Genomic DNA, 22,049 nt, shown 5'->3' with positions numbered 1-22,049 from the left:
CCATATATATAAAATTACATTTTCCTCTTTTCTTTTTCTTGTGCAGCCACGTCAGCATTACTTCTTTAATAATTTGGATTTTTCGGATTGTACTTAAAGTTTTCCAAGTTTTCAGGCCCACACTTTTTTTTGTATCCTATGGATTAAAAACCTATTAATGTCTCTTCTTTGTGCTGTCAAGGACGCTGCACCTCCCATGTGGATACGCTTCTCCTCTCAACAATAAAATTGCTTCGACAACGGAACGTGAACGGCCTTTAGGTCACAGAGAGAGAGAGAGTTGAATCCTTCATCGATCAGTATGGAGAAGGATAAGAAATAGAAGAAATGGAGTGGTTTTGGCCGGAGAAGAACAACGGTGGAGTTATTTTGGAGACGGAGGATGTGGCGGCCAAACATTTATCTAGAGAAGGGACAATGAGTCATTATAGTTTCAGCAAAGGTCTTCTTCCGCCGCTCGGAGTCGGAGCCGCCGGTCGTTCTAACCGTCATATTAAGCTCTGTTGCCTCATCGTCTCTCCCTTCGATCCTCGCTACAGGTACTTACGCTAATTCTGTATCTTCCTTTACTTTTGTGTAATTTGAGATTTTGTGGACTGGATGATTCCTTGATGCATGTGGAACTGATTTTTAAGCTTCTCTTCTTATGAGATTTATGGAGAATTTAGAAATTGCAAATCTCAATTTGAAATTTTGATGAACCTAAACTGTTCGATGAATTGCTTCGTGTTGGTGAAGAGACATTATAATTCCATGATTTTTCATAGTTTTGTTTAGGTATGATAGTATCACTGTGACTGATGATGAGTTGCACAATGTTGCAGAGCGTGGGATCCTCCGTTTCTGGCCTGCTCGAAACGTGAAAAAAGCTGGACAACTCATGGGGGTTGATTTCCTTCTGATTGACGAAAAGGTGCCCTCAATCTCCATTCTCCCCTTCATTCATTCTGAATTATTTACTTACCCTTTTGTTTTTATTTCTCTCTTTTGCAGTCTACTTTGATGCAAGGCTCCATTTACGTCACCCACCTTCCCAAATTCGAACACGCTCTGCGTGATGGGGCTTTGTATAAAAACAAAAGAGGTTGTTTCTTCCGTCTTCAGTGGAGAGGAAGGTTCAGAGGAATGATAGTACACGATCAAGCCAAACAAGAAACAACACGGTTTGAGAAGACGATACAAAAGGATGATGTAATGATTGAGAGACTCAATTCGAAGCTTCTTATTGCGAATGATCAGTTAGAAGCAGTATCTGCAGCTGAAGAAAGAATCAGCTCTCTTGCTGACAATTTAACTACTTCACTTGAGAAGCTAAAGAATGATAAAGAAGCTACAAAGAAAGAGGGGCTTGAGCTAAAAGAAGAAGCAACGGTCATCAAGAGTGAAGTACAGAACACAAAAATAGGAATTGGTGAAAAGGAGAGAGTTGCTTTCAAAGTTAGATGAGCTTGAGAAAGCTAAGCACGCAGAGGCTTTAGCTCTCGAGAAGCTCGAGTCTATAGCAGAGAAGACAATGGAAACTCGGGAAATGGAATCTCAGAGAAGTTCAACCATCACAATCTCAAGATTTGAGTACGAGTATTTGAGTGGACAAGCTTGTCACTCGAAAGAAACTGCAGAGAAAAAAGTGGAAGCTGCAATGGCGTGGGTTGAAGCACTCAAGGCTAGCACTAACGCGATTTTGTTAAGGACGGAATCTTTAAAGAGAGTGAGTGGGAAAACAATAGTGGAAGAAGAAAGGGCATCGTTCAGGATGCATAGGTCGCTATCGATAAAGAGACTGGTCCAAAATGAGATTCAAAAGTTCAAGCAGAAGTCAGAAGACTATGGCGTGATCAGGTCTCCTAAACCTATAAGAAAATCGCTTCAAAGTCACAAAGAGAACTCAGGAGACAAAGGCTTGATCAACTCTCCTAGACCGGTAAGAAAATCGGCAAGGCTGAGCGGGAAGTTCACACCGGTTCCGGGAGGGAAGTCGAGAAGATACTCATCAGGGAACAGAGCGACTCCAACGTTCTTTGTAATCAAGAAGAAGAAGAAAGTTCCAAGCTTGGTTAAATTATATAGCAGGAAAAGGCGTAAGTCCTCTTTAAAACAATGAGAAATTTAGTTATCTTGCTGCCGTCACTGAGTTTTGTTTTGCTTGCATTTTAAAGTTTCACATTGTTTGTAATTATAATGTATAGCTTGTAACCGGTTTATTGTTTTGAATTTTATTGTATTTATGTATATTGGTTTGTTCATAGGCTTCTCCGCATGAATCACTTTAAAAGAAAAAAAAAAAAGAGGATTTTCGTCGCTATGTGGGGTTTAACAAAGAAAAAGGATGAGAGGTGGTGATACAGTCATTATAAAAGTTTATCGTAAGTACTTCATTTCCAATCTTTATAATATTGTCTATCGTATCTTCGTCAAACATGTGAAAGTTCAAGGTAAATGATTTTTTGTTGATCCTATTATCCTAATATTAATATATTCAAGAAAAAAATGCAGAGTAAAATTCCATGGATGCCTTGCGTAGTTGGATCAATTATTGTATTTGTTGTGTCGTTCCATGCGGAAATGCTCTGGCAAACCCATTCAAAAATATAGTCATATATAGATATTGTTTAATATTAGTTTTCATTCATTTGCATCAATGTTGCAGTGCACTATTTATATGTGATCAAGGGATGGGGAAAAACATAGGCAGCGAGCAAGCATGTGATTTTTTTTACCAGATGGGTCTGACTTCTGAGAATATATACACACAAACTAATATTGTGCACTGCAGAATCGAGAGGACAAGCAGATGGTGGTGAGTGAGAAATCATCACTCATCAGAATAAAACAAAATAAAAGGAATTAAGCTATCTTCCCTCCCTCTCTTTACCAATGTCTTTTAACTGTCCTTTACGGCTGGAAAAATAAAGTTGGGCCAATAAAATAGGAAACGGAGATTGATGTAAAAAAAAGGAGATAAGTAAATAACAATAGATTTTGAGTAAACTATATCAAAGCTAGAAGTGTATTCATGCTAAAGATTTCACGACCACAGATGGGAGTTGTGGTCAAAAAGGAATTTCGATATGGTGTAGCTATAATGATCAAAGCTACAAATTTTACACACAAAAATATATAAAAGTGAGTATTGATATGCATTCCCTCAATGCAATCAATAGCGACATATGCTCACTTTTTTAATAAATAACTCATTCTAACCTTTGTTGCATACATATATTTATTATCAATTTTGTAAAACAAATTCTATATGATAGGTAATGTATGGTGATCAACAGTAGAGAATGGATAATGAAAAGAGTCGATCCCAATCGCCAAGAGATGATAAGGAGTGTTGGTAACACATTTCGAAGAGATTGACAATACAAAAGAACGTTCACAGAGATGTAAGAAGATAGTAAGTGAGTTTACGCTGAAAGATATGTAATTCAAAGATATTGTCTGAAAGCTCAGAGAGATTTAACATTTTATTATGCATATTATAATCATGATCTAACAAGTGTAACAATTATAATTCAAAGATATTGGCTAGCAAAATTTTTGTAACAATAGTAACGTAAAATTTTATAAAAAAAACTTGATATGGTGTAAAAAATAAATAAATGAAATAGAGAGAACTACAGAAGTGGGAAAAATGAAACTAATATACTTTATAAAAATAAAATTAATTTATAATACTGGTATTACAATTCATTACAAGTTAAACTTAAACATACTACAAATAACTTACAGAAGTATATATTTTTAAAAGTATTTAGACAAACCCCAGGGAAAATTAATATTTACAAATTCTAAAATATTAGTTGCAAAAAAGAAAAAATTATACACAAATACATGGTACCACATACTTTAGGTTATTTTTGTCAAAATGTTAATAGACACGGTCACATGATTGTAAAAGAAAAATAATGAAAAATAATTAATTTTAGAAATAGAAAATGTTAGAATTATATCGGGCATAGTCGGGCAGACCACAAATTTGGTATAACCTTTTCGTATAACAGAAAAAAAAAACACAAATCAAAGTAAATAAAAGTATAAAACTAAAACCTAATCTAATTAGAATGAATCATAATAGTATAATATTAATAATAATAGAATATTAATAAACCAGAACTAACGACTAAAGCAAGAAAATAAACAATAACTATACAAAACTTAACTTCTAATTCTATATTTTATGAATACAAAAAAAAGATCATCATGATTTAAATATATTTTAAATTTCTAAAATACACAACATAATACAAACTTGAAAAAAAATACCCAAAAGAAACAACAAAGAACAAAGAACAATATACGAACAACATAACCACATGGAAAGAGGTAAAAACATACAAAATAACAAACTAACAAAATAACCAAAATAAAAACAACCTCATCAAATTTCCGCGCGTAGCGCGGCTCAAATGCTAGTACTGTATAAACTAACTTAACAAAAGGGAACTAAAGCAAATACATGAGATAACATGTCAAAGAAAAAAACAAAGAGATACGTGAAAACATATTTTCTCTTTGTAAAGAAAAATGTTGATTAATATCATTTTCTTTAATTGTTTGGGAATGGAAGTTCTAGGATTCTAAACTTTTGTTTGACCTTTAATTTACTAGCTAGAGGAAGCTGTGTCGACTGTCGAGAGTCTTGCTTACAGGCTTGCTTGCAGCATCATCTTACGTTCAATGTTAGTCACATCTTTAAGTGAAGTCAACCCGAACGTAACAATAGTTTTTTTTTTTTTTTCGTACTTAGGGAACAAATTATATATATGTATCTCGTACTTTATTCTTGCTATATAAGTATATAACCAAATCACTCTTTAAAATGCGATATCTTTAATAAGTCGATTACTTGAAAGATGTATGTTACTGTTATTGTTAATATGATCTACTTTAGTTTCCTAATATAAATAAATTCATATCATTATGGTTGTCTATCAAATAGAAAGCAACGCTTCACGAGTGATTCTATCTATCACTCTAAATGGAAATTGCTAGAATAGAATTCAATTTTCTTTTAAATGATCAACTAATATTATACGCTCTAGACTATTAAAGGGTTACGTGACGAATGTACATACACGTAACATGTACTGTTTGTACAATTCTATATATATAATGTGTGTAGTATACGTGTGTGGTTTGAGATGAAGAAGAAGAAGTTGAATATCACTGTTCGCATACAGTGAGAATTGAAAACCCATACCATAATGAATGGACCTTCTCAAACGAAAAGACTGAATATACTTTTTTATATAAATTTAATAATTATATACATACCATATCCTTTTTATCTTTCTGAAAATGACATCGTGGTCGTGGCCCTCACCAAAAAAAAAAAGAAAAGGCTAATATGAATATCATGACAGATAGTAACGATTCCAGTTAAAGTTTTCCTCTATTTAATATAGAAATAGAAGAAGGGAAATAAAAAAAAAGAAAGAAAGAAAGAAATGATAGTGGAGAAAACTATTAAAAATATGAATGGTGCTCACACACCTTTATAGATTGATCTTCTTTTCTTTTCGCAGAACCACACACATGGCGACACAATCCACTACCAACACACACACAATGTCCTAACTAAAAGTCATTGTTCCTCTCAGGTGTTCTGCTTCTTTTCTTTTCTTTTCTTTCTTCTTAAACACACCATTTTCTTTCAATTGAAATTTTGATATACGCGTCAATTTTATGCCGAAATGAATATAAACATATATAAACCATACATTAAAGAACCATATCCCTGTGAATTTTTTCGTAACCCTTTTTTTCTTAAACGATAATCCGTGGCAATCTGTCGAACTTGGTGTTTTTTGTTTCTCTAATTAATATTGTGTTCGTTTAATACTTTAATTTCATGAACTATTCGTGCAATCACCTTTTTGTGTAAAGCAAATAATAGAGGGATAAAGAAAAAAAGTCCCCTGTTTTTGGAAAAAACATAAAGAAAAACCTCAGAAGACACTATCCAATGAAAAAGATGCCACCATATTTCCATGGCCTCTTAGCTTAGTTGTGAAGAAAATAACAAAAGAAAAATCTTGATTCTTATTTGCATAGCTATTTTAATAATTACTTAAGATGAATCTATTTTTACTTTAATTTGAGATTTTTTCTCAAAAAAACAATTTCAGATTTGTTTGTTTTGCTTTGTTTAATTATTGCTAAATTGAGAAAACTTATTGATAGACGAAAAGCTAATCAAATATACATTCCCTATTGAGCTAAGTGTACCTTTCAAAGATTCTTTTCTAAAAACATTTTGAGATCATAGAATATAGGGAGTCAAATTACCTAGTTGTGTCTAATTAAGTTGTTTTACAATTTATATTCATCATATACTCTATAATAATTAACTAAACATATATAGAAGTTTTAATTCTAAAGTGGCTTCAATATCATGAATCACTATAATGATTATGATCTTGCTTATTTTAGCATATTATTCTCTCTTTTTTTTGTTTAGTGAGATTGTTATCGTTTGGGGAGAAGTGATTTAAAAAAAAAAAATCCATTCCTTCATAGCAATTCCTCTACCTTTCAATTTTCTTTAGAGTACTTTTTTATTTCTTCTTTTTAAGAAAATTTTTAAGGGTTTTTAATTTCTTTCCTCTCTTTTATTCTTATTTGGGTGGTGAAAAATCCCCTTATAATAAAACGGAAATATACAACATTGTTTTGTAAATTATATAATTTTAATAAATTGGTTACAAATATATTATACATTAATTGATAGATTAATTGGTTACAAATAGGTTATACCGAAAATCTTAAAGAGAATATTCTAAAGAATCATATCATCTAACTTACCATATTAATTTCCTTTATTAAATTATTAATCAAATAAAATCTTTTGATATCTAACTTAACATATTGATTTGTTAACTATCATTATACTTCACCTTTCATTTTTATATATGAGTCTATTATGTGAAACAAATAAATTATTATATTATTTATTATAATTAAAAAATAGTTTTATTTCCGGATATACCATAAGTTGAATTTTTAAAAACAAATATAAATTGTTCAATCTATAAAATATTCAAGCTTTAGTAATATTATTCTTTAAATATAATATCTATTGAATTAAAAAATTTACTGAGTAATTGGTCAAAATTTGAATATTTAAATTCAAATTTACAAAATTATGTCTTATAATGACATTCAAGTCATGATGTAGAATATACATTGTTGAAATAACTTTACATATATAATTTAATACAACATATTAAAATTTTATTTTAAAATATAAAATATACAAAATTTAGTATAAAATAAAATTTAACGAGTGTTATAACACATATAATTATCTATAATTATTAACAATATAAAACTTACAAAATATATGTCTTTTTTTAAGCTATCATATTTAGCATATGATTTTATTGTATAATGTTTTATTCAAATTTTTTTTTTAAAATAACCATATAAATTATATTTTATATAAAAATTACAATATAAATAAAATAAATTTCAATGGATGTTACTATTCGTTTATTGGAAAGGTCGTCCATCGGTAGCCAACTGGCTAACACATGAAATGGAAGGAGACAATAACGTACGTAAATTTAGCATATTTTCTCATCTATTATAGTATATAATATTATAGAGAAACATAATTCTTCTATCAAACACATACCATGGATCATATAGTGTGTAACGGGCGGCCAATTATATTGGAATGTTTTTTCTTGATCAATGTAACATCTACCAACCAATTATTAGTTTTCTGCGATGGGTGTCTATCAATACCATGGTGGTGTCGATCGATACCAACATTCTCTGGTTCGACCAATTCGATTTAATTATCGAATTAGACCGGTTTAGTTTAGGGAAAAACCATTGAACCAAGATTTTAAAGGGAGAAAACGACCTAGGTCGTGTTTTGTTTGTCTCACGCCGTTTTTGAGAGGAACAAAAGGGGGAAAAGTTGTGTTCTTGGGGTTTTGTGAGTTTTGTGAGATTTCAAGGCTTTGTGGGTGAGATCTTGCTGTAGGAGTGACGTTTCAAGGTTAGGAACGTGTGGGAAGCTTGTTGGGAGTGTGGCTTCGTTCGTTGTTAGTCAGAAACTTCTTGCAAAAAGGTGAGTGCATGACCATGGCTAATCTAAGCTTTTGATGTCCTTGTTCTTGCTTGTTTGTTGTTGTTTTGTGTGTTTTTCTTGCTGGGATTGGTTGCTACAGGTTCCTATGGACGTATTTGGCTTGGGTTATGAGTATTGGGCGATTTGGAGGAGTTAGGGAGCGAGATTCGACTCTCGGCTTCGAGCAGATCGCGATTGCAGAGAGAGTGTCGATCGACACTGTGGGGTAATGTCGGTCGACACCAAGGCCAGTGTCGGTCGACACTCGGCTGGTGTCGGTCGACACCTCCCTTCCAATGAGACGATGTTTGATTTCCTGGTTTGTATGTCTTGTTTGTTGATTGTTTGGAACATTGATATCATTGTTGCTTGTGTGTATAGCCCAGTAGATGGGAGGATTGCCTCACTGAGTGTTTATCAAATACTCATACATCTCAATATGTGTTTGTGGTGCAGGTAAAGGCAAAGTGTGATCGTGGAATCAAGGCGATGAAGAGGAGGATGTTCTAGGGACTTGATTGTATGTTGTCTGGTGTTGCTAGGTTGCTAGAGTTGGGTCTTTAGAAACATTTTTAGGTTGTCGGTTTCATGTTTCATGATGTTTGGTTATTGAATTGTTGTTATGGTTTAATATTGGATATTTATTTATTGGATATTATTGGATATTGGTATTTTGTTATTCCGTTGTTGGTTGTGATTGTGGTTAGGTAGCTAGTGGGTATGAGACCACTAACTATAGATTATTATTTATTATTATTATATTTGTTATTTATTTATTATTATTTTTTTTAAAAACGGGTCAGGTCGTTTCAGTTTGGTATCAGAGCCCTTACGGTTCTAGGTTTGGGTTCACTAGGTTTCTGTTGTGATGTTTGGGATTGCATGTCTTGATTGATTATGTGAGTTAGTCAATTGTTTGTGGCATGGAGTCCTAGAACATCCTCTTCGATCCTACTGTGTGATTCCACGGTGAGTTTATGTTTCTGTGTTATAGAATAAATTGTTTGCTTAGTCTTCTGTTCATGGTAGTGCAGATGGCTAAAGGTGGTGCTGTTGTTGGTCATGGTCGTGGACATGGACGTGGTCGTGGACGCGGACGTGGTCGTAGTGGGGGCAGAGTCCCAGTAGTTAGTGAGACCGAGGACCAGAGTGTGACAGCAGAGGGTGTTGGCGAGTAGCAGGGTGTCCAGGGGGATTCCGTGAGTGTGGCCGGAGGGGACAGTGTTGATGCTCCAGTAGCCGGTGATGTTAGGGCCCCAGGTGCGGGTGTCCCAGTTGTTGGAGTCCCGGGTGTCGACCTTGCGGGGTTGCTGGCACAGTTGTTAGAGTGGTTGCCGCCAGTGGCATCGGCTCAGGCTCAGATAGTGCCACCAGTGGTGGTGGAGGAGCGGCAGCCAGTGGCTGCGGATGTGGGGGTCCATTCTCGTTATATAAGCATGCTGACAGAGATGGGTCGTATTCGTACCGAGCGGTTTTCGGGAGGTACAGATCTTACCGCTGCGGAGGCGTGGAGGACGAGAGTGGAACGTAACTTCCATACTCTGAGATGTCTTGAGAAGTTTTGGGTAGACATTGGGCTCCACCATTTGACTGGTGATGCTCAGTTGTTGTGGATTTCTGTGGCAGCCAGGAGAGTGCAGAGGGAGATGTCTTGGGCTGACTTCGTCTTGGAGTTCAACCGCAAGTATTTCCCTAGAGAGGCACTGGATAGGTTGGAGGTGCAGTTCCTTCAGCTAGCTCAGGGAACTCGGTCAGTGCAGGAGCTTGACTTGAAGTTCAGTCAACTTCTAAGGTATGGGGGTCGGGATATGGAGTCTGAGGAGGCTCAGATCAGGAGGTTTCTGAGGGCCCTACGTGACGATTTGAGGGTTCACTGTAGAGGGCAGAGTTATGCTATGCGTGCAGGGCTGGTTGAGACTGCAGCAGGGATTGAGGAGGACATCCGGGCACAGTCAGTGGCGATTAGTCCAGCAGTTCAGCCTAGTAGGGCTCAGCAGCAGGGTGGTTCTAGCAGGGGACCAAGAGGAGGTGGGAGGCTACACAGAGGCCGAGTGGTGCAAGTTGCTTCAGTTGTGGGAGCAAGGATCACAGGATTGCTAGTTGTCCGAAGAGGAGTGCTCCGACGGCAGGGGTTCGTGTGTGCTATCATTGCAGGGAGCCGGGGCATATCAGACCCATGTGTCCCAAGTTGCAGCCGGTGGCAGTGGCGGCGTTGCAACAGGTGCAGCCTAGAGGGCAGTAGGTGGCACAGATTGAGTAGGCACCACGGGTTTACACGACTGTAGACACTGGTGGGACGAGTGCCGGGGCGATCACATGTATAATTTCGTGTACTTTAACTTCGTGAATTCTTAGTAAGTTCAGATTTTATTTTTCCCTGTGATAAAGTGTTAGGTTCTTAACACATGAGGTTTGTGGTGGACCTTGTTGGTGGGCGGATTTAAGTCCCATGTTATGTTTGATTCTGGAGCTTCACATAGCTTCATTACTCCGGAGTGTGCATAGAGCGCGGGAATCAGAGGGGATCGCGGGGAATGTACATGAGTTGTCAGAGTTGCGGGAGGCAAGTTCCTGAGGGTTATTGGACGAGTCAGAGGAATTGATATTCAGATCGCGGGGGAGTCATGGCCAGCGGATTTGCTTATCAGTCCAGTGGAGTTGTATGATGTTATTCTCGGGATGGATTGGTTGCATCGGCATATGGTGCATCTGGATTGTCATTGGGGTAGAGTGGAGTGTGAGCACTCAGGAGGGAAGTTGGTTTATTAGGGGATTAGACCAACTTCGGGGAGTCTCATGATCTCGGCCATTCAGGCTGGGAAGATGATCGAGAAGGGCCGTGAGGCTTATTTGGTTACCATATCTATGCCAGAGTTAGTAGGGAAGTCTACGGTTAGCGGTATTCCAGTTGTAGAGGAGTTTGAGGATGTGTTCCAGTCATTGCAGGGGTTACCACCATCTCGGTCTGATCCTTTTACGATTGAACTCGAACCAGGGACGATGCCGTTATTCAAGGATCCTTACAGAATGGCTCCAACAGAGATGGCAGAGCTGAAGAAGCAGCTAGAGGATTTGTTGAGTAAGAGATTCATCCGTCCTAGTGTATCACCGTGGGGAGCACCAGTGCTGTTTGTCAAGAAGAAGGATGGGAGTTTCCGGTTGTGTATTGATTACCGGGGGTTAAACCGGGTCAATGTGAAGAACAAGTACCCTCTTCCCATGATTGATGAGTTGTTGGATCAGTTGAGAGGTGCTACTTGGTTATCCAAGGTAGATCTAGCGTCGGGTTATCATCAGATACCGATAGATGAGGCAGACGTGAGGAAGACTGCATTCAGGACGAGGTATGGGCATTATGAGTTTGTGGTGATGCCTTTCGGGTTGACTAACGCACCAGCAGCGTTTATGAGATTGATGAACAGTGTGTTTCAGGAGTTTCTGGATGTATCTGTCATCATTTTCATCGACAATATCCTGGTTTATTCTAAGAGAACTGAGGTGCATGCAGTGCATTTGAGGGCAGTTATGGAGAAGCTGCGGGAGCAGAAGTTGTTTGCTAAGTTGAGCAAGTGCAGTTTCTGGCAGCGCGAGATGGGCTTTCTGGGTCATATTGTGTCTGCAGACGGGGTTTCTGTAGATCCGGAGAAGATTCAGGCTATCAGGGATTGGCCTAGACCGCATAATGCCACAGAGATCAGGAGTTTTCTGGGTTTGACAGGTTACTACAGGAGATTTGTGCAGGTGTGCGAGCAGAGCACGTCCTATAACTAAGTTAACAGGGAAGGATGTTCCTTTTGTTTGGTCATAGGAGTGTGAGGAGAGCTTTGCAAGCCCGAAGGAGATGTTGACTACTGCGCCAGTGTTAGCTTAGCCTGAGCAGGGAGAACCCTATGTGGTTTATACAAATGCATCTAGAGTAGGTTTGGGGTGTGTTCTGATGCAGCATCGGAAGGTGATTACCTACGCTTTGCGGCAGTTGCGGCAGCATGAAGGCAACTATCCTACTCATGACTTGGAGATGGGTGTTGTAGTTTTTGCCCTAAAGATGTGGAGATCTTATCTTTATGGTGCAAAGGTACATGTATTTACAGATCATAAGAGCCTGAAGTATATATTAACTCAAGGGTTAGGCCTCTGGGTAAAGGAAAGTCCAAAAGTCGAGAGCAAATAATGCCTGGAGCGTGAGTCAATCACCTAGAGGTGACCTTTCGTAGTTCGGTCGGAGGAGTGCAGGCCGTGGAGACGGTTGCACGGGAGTCCTTGGCTGATGGTTATTCGAGATTCGAGGACGAATCTATATTGGTGGGGGAGAATTGTAACATCCGCGAACCAATTATTGGTTTTCTGGGATGGGTGTCGATCGACACCATGGTGGTGTAGATCGACACCAACATTCTCTAGTTCGACCAGTTTGATTTAATTATCGATTTGGACCGGTTTGGTCTAGAGAAAAACCATTGAACCGAGATTTTAAAGGGATAAAACGACCTAGGTCGTGTTTTGTTTTGTCTCACGCCATTTTTGAGAGGAACAAAAGGGAGTTTTGTGAGATTTCAAGGCTTTGTGGGTGAGATCTTGCTGTGGGAGTGAGGATTCAAGGCTAGGAACGTGTAGGAAGCTTGCTGGGAGTGTGGATTCGTTCGTTGTTGGTCAGAAACTTCCTGCAAAGAGGTGAGTGCATGACCATTGCTAATCTAAGCCTTTGATGTCCTTGTTCTTGCTTGTTTGTTGTTGTTTTGTATGTTTTTCTTGCTGGGATTGGTTGCTACAGGTTCCTATGGACGTATTTGGCTTGGGTTATGAGTATTGGGCGATTTGGAGGAGTTTGGGAGCGAGATTCGACTCTCGGCTTCGAGCGGATCGCGATTGCAGAGGGAGTGTCGATCGACATCACTTGGTGTCGGTCGACACCAGTGAATTGGGCATCGATCGACACTATGGGGTAGTGTCGGTCGACACCAAGGCCAGTGTCGGTCGACACTCGGCTGGTGTCGGTCGACACCTCCCTTCCAGCGAGACGATGTTTGATTTCCTGGTTTGTATTTCTTGTTTGTTGATTGTTTGGAACATTGATATCATTGTTGCTTGTGTGTATAGCCCAGTAGATGGGAGGATTGCCTCACTGAGTGTTTATCAAATACTCATGCATCTCAATATGTGTTTGTGGTGCAGGTAAAAGCAAAGTGTGATCGTGGAATCAAGGCGATGAAGAGGAGGATATTCTATGGACTTGATTGTATGTTGTCTGGTGTTGCTAGGTTGCTAGAGTTGGGTCTTTAGAAACATTATTAGGTTGCCGGTTTCATGTTTCATGTTTCATGATGTTTGGTTATTGAATTGTTGTTATAGTTTAATATTGATTATTTATTTATTGAATATTATTGAATATTAATATTTTTGTTATTCCGTTGTTGGTTATAATTGTGGTTAGGTAGCTAGTGGATATGAGACCACTAACTATAGATTATTATTTATTATTATTATATTTATTATTTATTTATTATTAAAAAAAGCGGGTCGGTCGTTTCAATCAACAAAATTTATGCATCCATAATTATTAATATGTATGCAATGCAAGAGCTGAGCATACATTGATAAAGTCATATAAACATGCATACACAAATGATATATGTATAATACAGTATATGAAGAGTATTTGCATTTTGGGTAGCAGAAGAGTCATGAAATATTGAAAACGAAGGAGGAATATATATACCTTTAAGGGTAAATAAATTTAAATATGTTATATATATGTAAATATTCAATTCTACTTATATTACTGGAAACAAGATCATGAAATACTAGAGTAACTAGTAACGATTAACTCTAGAGAAAATATTTCAATCAGAATTCATATAAAAAAAAAAGGGACAGGACGAAGCTACGTGGGGACTTGTGTAACATGATAAGTTAAATTAACTAATGTGCTTATAGTAGTATATAAAAAAAAACAGCACTCTATAGGGGCCTGAATTAGTGCGGCGATTATAAGCAGTTCCATGCACCTAGTCTGTTTTTTCCCTCCGTAGTCCGTAAGGTGTGACATAAAATTGATATTCACCAAATTTTTAAAAAAACTGATATTTTTTTTTTAATTTGGAAAAACATGCAGTTAGGTAAAGTGACAGTAAACGAAGATAATATGTTTAACCTTATATGTGAAAGTAAGTATATGTAGAAGTAATTTCTTGTAATAGTTAACAAAGTGATTAATAATAGTATAATGTTGTTTGTGCAAGACGTCAAGGTGCAGCAGCATATATTAGTAAGAGATAAAGAAAACAAATACTAAAAGAGATAGGAATGACGTGAATTTGATTTTAACAGAATTTTTAAATGAGATGATGAGAATGTGACATTGCTGTGCACAAGGTGAAGACACAGGGTGACGAGGACCGTTGGATAAAATAGGATCAAGCGTAGATCCCGACACTGACCCGACCGTCGAGCATGAACCCTAACTCCTAACACACTCTCTGCTTTGGCCGAACCACCACCCCCCATCTGATTTTTATTTTATTTTATATAACTATTTTCTTTTTAAAAATACTAAATAACAAAACAAAAAAAAATAATATAATTTAAATCTAACGGTGGAGATCTGTTGCCGAGTCCACTCGCTAAAAAAAGTGGACCCTACAGAGCTCAGAAAAGTCCATTTCCGATTGTAAATATTATAAAAAAAAGCCAATCACATTCGAATTACCACAATTGTCCCCCCCCTTCCTTTTTTTTTATGTCAGGTATCAATACACAGAGAGAAAAAAAAAGGATCATTCTAACTATAAAATTATCGGATTATGTTGGAAAAAATTTTGATCTTAAAAGGATGTAATATAGAAGAAGAATATGGAAATTTTTGATCAAAAAGGTCAGTTCACAATCATATCTAAGAACATGTTAAATATATATTAGCTAAAACAGGTACATTAAGTTGATACTTAAGTATTAACGTTTGAATTTGATACCCTAACAAAAAAAAAAAACATTACTCGTGTTCGTACCGTTTGATACCCAAAAAGAAAAAAGGAAAGGGTATTAAGGTAATTTAACAAAGAAGGCCTAGTGGTGGTGTGTATAAAAGAGCGCGCTTGTTGAAGCTAATGAGTTTAGCTGAAATTGCATTGCAAAAGCCTTCAAAATCAAAAGGGCACTTTGTTGTTCTATTCTCTCTTTCTCTTTCTCTCTCACTTCTATCACAAGTCTTTGGGTGTCTCACACTCTTTAAAAAACTACTAATCTTCGAAATTTGGAAATCGAGAAAGGTTCTTTGTTTGGATCGTACTGGCTGTGATTCTTGGATCCGATCCCTCTGGCAGAGCGGAGGGGAATTGTTGTAGTTCATGATGGGATTTTGCATATGCCCGTTGGAGTCACCCGCGAGATTACTATGGAGCACAAGCTTCTTCCGCCATAAAATCATGATCTTTTAATCCAATTCTCTTTGGTTTCCAATACAAACCTTGTTCGATCCATCTTCTTTAATTAATCATCTCTCGCTGTGGTCCTCGATCTGCTTCCTCTTCTTTGTTTCTTTCTCTCAGAAGTTGTTGTTTTTTTTTTCTTCTCTGTTTAAAAAATCAATATGGAATCCAATTCGTTTTATTTCGATCCATCAGCCTCACAACATGGCAACATGTTCTTCCTAGGGAATCTCAATCCAGGTTATTTTTTCTGATCACGCAAATTATAATATTATTGTTTAAATTTGACCTTATTAGGTTAGGTGTGTGAATTTCCCCTGTTTTTACTGTTTCTAGATAAATGCTCTAGCTAGGAACACACACATTAGAACAATTATGAATATTGTTGTGTAGTTAATATATATATATATATATATATATATATAGTGTGATGACAGTTTTGGTTTATATATGAATGTTATTATGTTGGATTGGGAAGGAGGAGCAAGATCGATGATGATGATGAACATGGAGGAAACATCAAAGCGAAGGCCCTTCTTTAGCTCCCCTGAGGATCTCTACGATGAGGAATATTACGACGACCAGTTGCCCGAAAAGAAGCGTCGCCTCACTTCCGAACAAGTACAAATTCCTTATTCATCCAATAATATTAGAAGAAGAAGAAGAAGATAAAGTCTGAAACATGAACGATTTAGCTAGCTAGGGTTAATTATATATACACAATGATGCATGTGTTTCAGGTGCATCTGTTGGAGTAAAGCTTCGAGACAGAGAACAAGCTGGAGCCAGAACGCAAGACTCAGCTTGCCAAGAAGCTTGGTCTACAGCCGAGGCAAGTGGCCGTGTGGTTTCAAAACCGCTGGGCTCGTTGGAAAACAAAACAGCTCGAGAGAGACTACGATCTTCTCAAGTCCACTTACGACCAACTCCTCTCTAACTACGACTCCATCGTCAAGGACAACGATAAGCTCAGATCCGAGGTTATTACATCCAACAATTTCTCATCATCTCAAGAATTTTAAATTTGGATGAATGATTTACCTTCTTGGGTCCAAATTAAAGGAAGAGAAAGCATAAGTGAGAAAAGAAGAATATGCTTTTAGTTTTGTTTTTAAAAGACAAGCTGATAGGAGAATATATATAAGGTTTTTTCTAACTTTTACTCACATTGCGATATTTGACATTCTCTTTTAGCGACATGTGTCATCTTTTATTTCCATTTTATTATTCTAAAACAAATTTATATTATTTCTAATTCCAAATAATCATATTTCTCTTCTAAATATTGGTACAATTGACATATATTTTTAAATCCATTTTTATATCTTAAGTTCTTTTCTTAAACAAAATTAGATTATTTTCTAATAAAATTAAAATCTCATATTATATACATGATACAAAATATAATATTCTATAACATTTACTAATAAATAACTGATATTTGATACATCTACTTTACACATTTTTCTTACATTTTATTAAATTTGTCTTTCGTCCTTTAAAGTGAAAAAACACAAACTATTTTATAATAAAAGAAAATATCACAATAAAAACCATATCTTGGATGATAAAATGAAATAGTTTAAATACATGATTATGATTAAGCTCTTATGTAATTTTATAAACCTTAATTTTTACACGTTTTAGAATCATATAATATTTTGTTTCATTAATTGAGTAGGCAATAAAGTTAGTCAGTTCCACACTTCCACTAAAATCCTATTAAATTATGATAAATTACACAACAAGAGCTTTTCCTTCTATATCGATACACATATCAACATAAAATCGATCTTGTCAAGAGCATTTCAAAATTGTTGTCATGTTCAAATCACATATATAAGAAGATTTTCATATATGTTGACTTTCTTGATTTTCTATCTATTTATTTCATTAGAAAATTGTAAGTGCCGTATTTAAAATAGTATTAATTAAATCATTAAGTTTGATTATTTCTTATATGGAAAATCTATTAAAATTTTATATTTAATATCATGTAGTGGGTTACAAATTGCTTTTACCATGCATTAAAGAGAGTTATAATTTCAATAACAATGCATTGAAATGTATTTAGTCTAATGAAAATATTTCTGTTTGCATATATTTATGTTACAAAAGTTATGACACCATAATTCCCAAATTTGTAACTGTTAATAAAATATTTTGAACCTAAGAGTAACATCTATCTAACATTCGAATAGCATACATATATATAGCCATAGGTAGACATTTACTTAAATACTTAGACTCAAATTTACTCTCAAATTCTACACCTGTTGTAACATATATCATCAACGCTGCAAGAGGAAAAAAGATTGCCATGTTTCTTGATTATGATGGTACCCTTCTTCAATCCTTGATGATTGAAACGACCTCACTCGGATTCCCAATCCTCACACAGGATCCACTGGAACCGAAACCCCATAATTCCGACGAGACAACCGGCGTAGAAATTGCTCCTTACAAAAACTCTCACAAACATACCAAACCCCACCTCATCTAGAAACTTGGCACTTGACATGTTATCTATCTAACACATGTCTTCTTTTGTTATTTAGACCTAATTAATTAAATTTATTTGTAATTTGGAGCTAAGTAATTAGAGGCCCATAAAACAAACAAAAAAACTCTTAACATTTCCTTTTTCCCTTCTTCGATAAGAACCAGTTGTAAACTCCTTCTGATCTAAAGCCACCATTTATCAATTTCTGATTTCATCCTAGGAAAAAACTAATTATAGTTTATTTTGAAAATTTAAAATTATAAATATAGGTTCCAGTCTTATGTATGATTCAGGGCAAAAACGGATTATAGGTTATGTATAAAATTTAGTTCTGGGTTTCAATCTTTTTTTTTTTTCACCTAACGTTAAAATAGAAAATAACTCCAAGATTGGTTGCCCAAACCGGAGGATAAGAGTTTACAAAAGAAGTCCCATAAGATAAAGATCTCGAAGAACGAGCCAGACAATCTGCCCGTATGTTTGACGTCTGTGGGATCCGCGATAGCTAGAAGGATGGGAAGGATGATCGGAGAACGTTGAAATCGTCCAAGAGGTTGGAGAAAGCGGGCCATTCATCAGGAGACTGCACCATCACCACTAATTCCGCGCTATCTGTCTCGAAGTTCTGACAGTCAACCCCCGCCGACAATAAAGAGTCCATCGCCCAAATCAAAGCCTGAATCTCCGAATGTAGAGGGGGAAGGACTGCGACGTTGACTACGTGCTCCCAGAAATTGCGTGATATCCTCACTATTACAAAACCACCAGCCTAAACCTGCAAGAGGATCTGACACCTTCCAAGAACCATCAACCTAACAACGGGGAAGAGGATCCCGAGACTCCGTAGGCAGAGGATCTAGGGCAATCGAATAGAAGGACTTAGCCTCTTCCCATAACAATTTATCATTGTCCGCCTGATTAATAACCTCACTTGGTTCTGCCTCACAGCCCTAAAAACTTTTTTATTCCTATCTTTCCAAATTGACCAGACAATCCATGGTAGACGAAGACGTATACTCGGAGCGCCCGCCTGTGAAGACACCCGCCAAAATATATAATCTAGATTCGTGTATATGGAACCAGAAGGAAAATCCGCGGAAGTAAAGTCAACGGAAGATAAATCCCAGATCCGACGAGAATGAGAACACTCAAATAGTGCGTGATTGATAGTCTCCACCTCCGAATCACATCGTTTACATAGGGTATCACACCGAACACCCCGATGAGCAAGTCGTTCCATCACTAGAAGGGAACCAGAGGCAATCTGCCAGAAAAAATGTTGAACCTTCGAGGGAACCTCCAGTTTCCAAGCCTGTGCCCTAAGGGCCGTACAAGACGGCCCAAATTCAAGTCTGTGCCAGAAAAAATGTTCTGGGTTTCAATCTTATAAATGATTCATGGGCAAGAAAGGATTCTAGATTATGTGAGATATTTATGTGTTCTAAAATTCTCTTATAAATTCATAAATATTTGGATTTTCATATCTGCTTAGTTTATAGCCTTTAATCTTATATAATCTTATGGTGGGATGTTTTCCGTAAGTAATTTGAGAAATACTTACTCATTTATTCCCCATTAGATTTTACCAATTTGTTTTCCATAAAAGTAGAATTCATTCCGTTTTCCATGAAAATAGAATTTAATCTCTAATTACTATCCTTTTAAAACAATTTTCAGTTATTATTATTTAATTTCAGTCATTAGGTTCCTATAAAGAATTATATTATTCTTATATATCTTTCCAAATTTCAGTAGGTATTCTTGAATAATTTTAAAATTATTTTTGCAGGTTATCATGTTTGTTATTCACATTAATACTACATAGAAAAAAATTATGCGAGAATGTTTGACAAATTTATTTATTCATAAGAGTGTTTATGTATGTCTTTCCTACACTCCATGAGCTAGTCCAACAATTATGGATGTCATATAATTATGTATGTCCTTTCTTATAGTTTAGAATTTCAATTTTTTCTTCTTTTTGGACATTCATGTGGTAAAGCAGGATAAAACTTCTTCTTATTGGACGATGCATATGAGTTTCTTTATTGTAAATTTAATTTCTTAGTAGTCTTCATCTTTATGCAAAAAAAAAACGTATTTAAAACTATTATAAAAAAGAAAATTGTATGTTTACTATCATATGCTTACAAAATCATGTTGTTAAACCTGTGATGTCTTTTTATATCATAGTATGATATGAGTTGCATTTTTCTATACTATATATGATTAATTTGACTTCTATAGTTTTGAGTAGTATATGTTAATTGTATATTAGTATCATATATTTTTAAGAATCTTAGTATCAAATAGCTACAAAATCAACCATCTTAGAAATAAAAGAACAAACAATTCCTATAACATTTTTCCACTTTCACATATAATAGTTTACTTTCTAAGAAATTTTATTATTATTGCATTTGACATTATAATATCCTACGGTTTGTCTTCTAAGTAGATACGACTAATATGATTATTCATTTTATTCAGTTGCATCTATGATGATGATGAAATAAAACCATTGCATATTTATACTCATCCAAAAATTCGTGTAATTTTTAAACCATCATAGAGTTTCTAATAATTAAAATAAATGAAAAAAGAATAATATTATTTTAATTGGAAAAGGGAAAATCGGTTCTCAAGGTTTAACATATAATTTAGTATCTTGAAACTTTCACAAACTATATTAGTATATATAATTTTATTATTGATAATACATATATGATATGAAATATAGCTACTTAATAAAATTAAATATAATTAATAAGCAATTTAAGATGTTTTAAAATATTAATAATTTTTTATTTATTATTTAAGGTCAAATGCAAAGAAAAATAACAAAATAAGTATTCAAATAAAATTATATTACAAATATTAAGTTACATTAAAAATAAAAATATTATATTGACGAGTAAATCACCAATGGACGCACAATATTAGAAAGATGTTCTCAAATTTCTTTACATTTAAAAATAATATTATATGATGAGAAACTTAATCAGTCTTTCACCAATGCACATGCTCTAATATGTATTAAAAATCTAAAAGGAGCAAAAACTACACACTCTACTTTGCAATCAAAATTTTGTTCATGTGTTGAAATAGTCTAATACTATATATAAAAGGAAAACTCAAGTAACACCAAACAAATCATTCCAAAAAAAACAAAAATGATCAGTATATTTTAAAAATCACAATAATAATCATTGGTGAGTAAACAAATAAAAACTAATAATTTCCAAATTACTAAAATTGAACAACATTGTATTGTAAGCAAAATCCGTGTGTAGCACGGAATGACTTCTAGTATTAATATATATTAACATTAATATAAGTATATTATTATTAGTAAAAAGAAAGAAAGAAAGTTGGGAAGAATACAAAATAATCAAAGAAGAACTACATATAATTAAAAGGGAGGTTGCTTGTGTTGACCGTTGTGATTGAAAAAGTTAAGAATCTTTCCACAGGTTACTTCACTGACCGAAAAGCTTCTGGGCAAAGAAGAAGCTAATAATGAACTACCTCCGGGTCGTCAAGTCCCCCAACCCAACCAACTTGATCCGGTATACCTAAACCCAGCGGCAATCAAAACCGATGACCGGTTAAGTTCAGGGAGTGTTGGGAGTGCGGTACTTGACGAAGACGCACCTCAACTACTAGACAGCTGTGACTCTTACTTCCCCAGCCTCGTACCCATCTACTCCCAACAAGACAACAACGCCTGTGATAATGACCGGGCCTGTTTCTCCGACGTCTTTGTGGCCACCACTTCACCGTCGCACCATCACGGCGAATCATTGGGATTCTGGGCTTGGCCTTAATCTGCTATTTATGTGTGTTTATTATCATTAAGTACAATTACAGTCATGTCTGTTTCCATGTTTGCTGACGAAAACCCCCGCATAATTGTGGAATCATTCAGCAATTTCACGGTATTTGATAAGTTATATTATTCATAAAAGTCACTTCAGTTTAGTACTACTACTACCAATATATAAAATCAGTTAACTTCTTCTTCAGAAAAAAAGGTTGA

The 22,049-nt window shown here is 35.5% G+C and overlaps 2 pseudogenes across 2 annotated transcripts; both read left to right on the top strand.

Moving 5' to 3' along the window:
- The first annotated feature begins 131 nt into the window (after positions 1-131).
- On the top strand, positions 132-2,243 carry LOC104773605 (protein PLASTID MOVEMENT IMPAIRED 2-like; annotated as a pseudogene). Its single transcript, XR_015590442.1, has 3 exons — positions 132-539; positions 825-913; positions 994-2,243. The product of XR_015590442.1 is annotated as a protein PLASTID MOVEMENT IMPAIRED 2-like (transcript).
- Positions 2,244-15,187: 12,944 nt separating this feature from the next.
- On the top strand, positions 15,188-21,991 carry LOC104773604 (homeobox-leucine zipper protein HAT5-like; annotated as a pseudogene). Its single transcript, XR_015591312.1, has 4 exons — positions 15,188-15,747; positions 15,986-16,128; positions 16,248-16,487; positions 21,484-21,991. The product of XR_015591312.1 is annotated as a homeobox-leucine zipper protein HAT5-like (transcript).
- Positions 21,992-22,049: the final 58 nt, after the last annotated feature.

This window comes from Camelina sativa, chromosome 19 (genome assembly GCF_030686135.1).
Source record: "Camelina sativa cultivar CO46 ecotype springtype chromosome 19, ASM3068613v1".
In the NCBI taxonomy this organism is placed as follows: Eukaryota; Viridiplantae; Streptophyta; class Magnoliopsida; order Brassicales; family Brassicaceae; genus Camelina; species Camelina sativa.
Note: the sequence above shows the minus strand (reverse complement) of the source record. Positions and strands in the feature narration are given on the sequence as shown.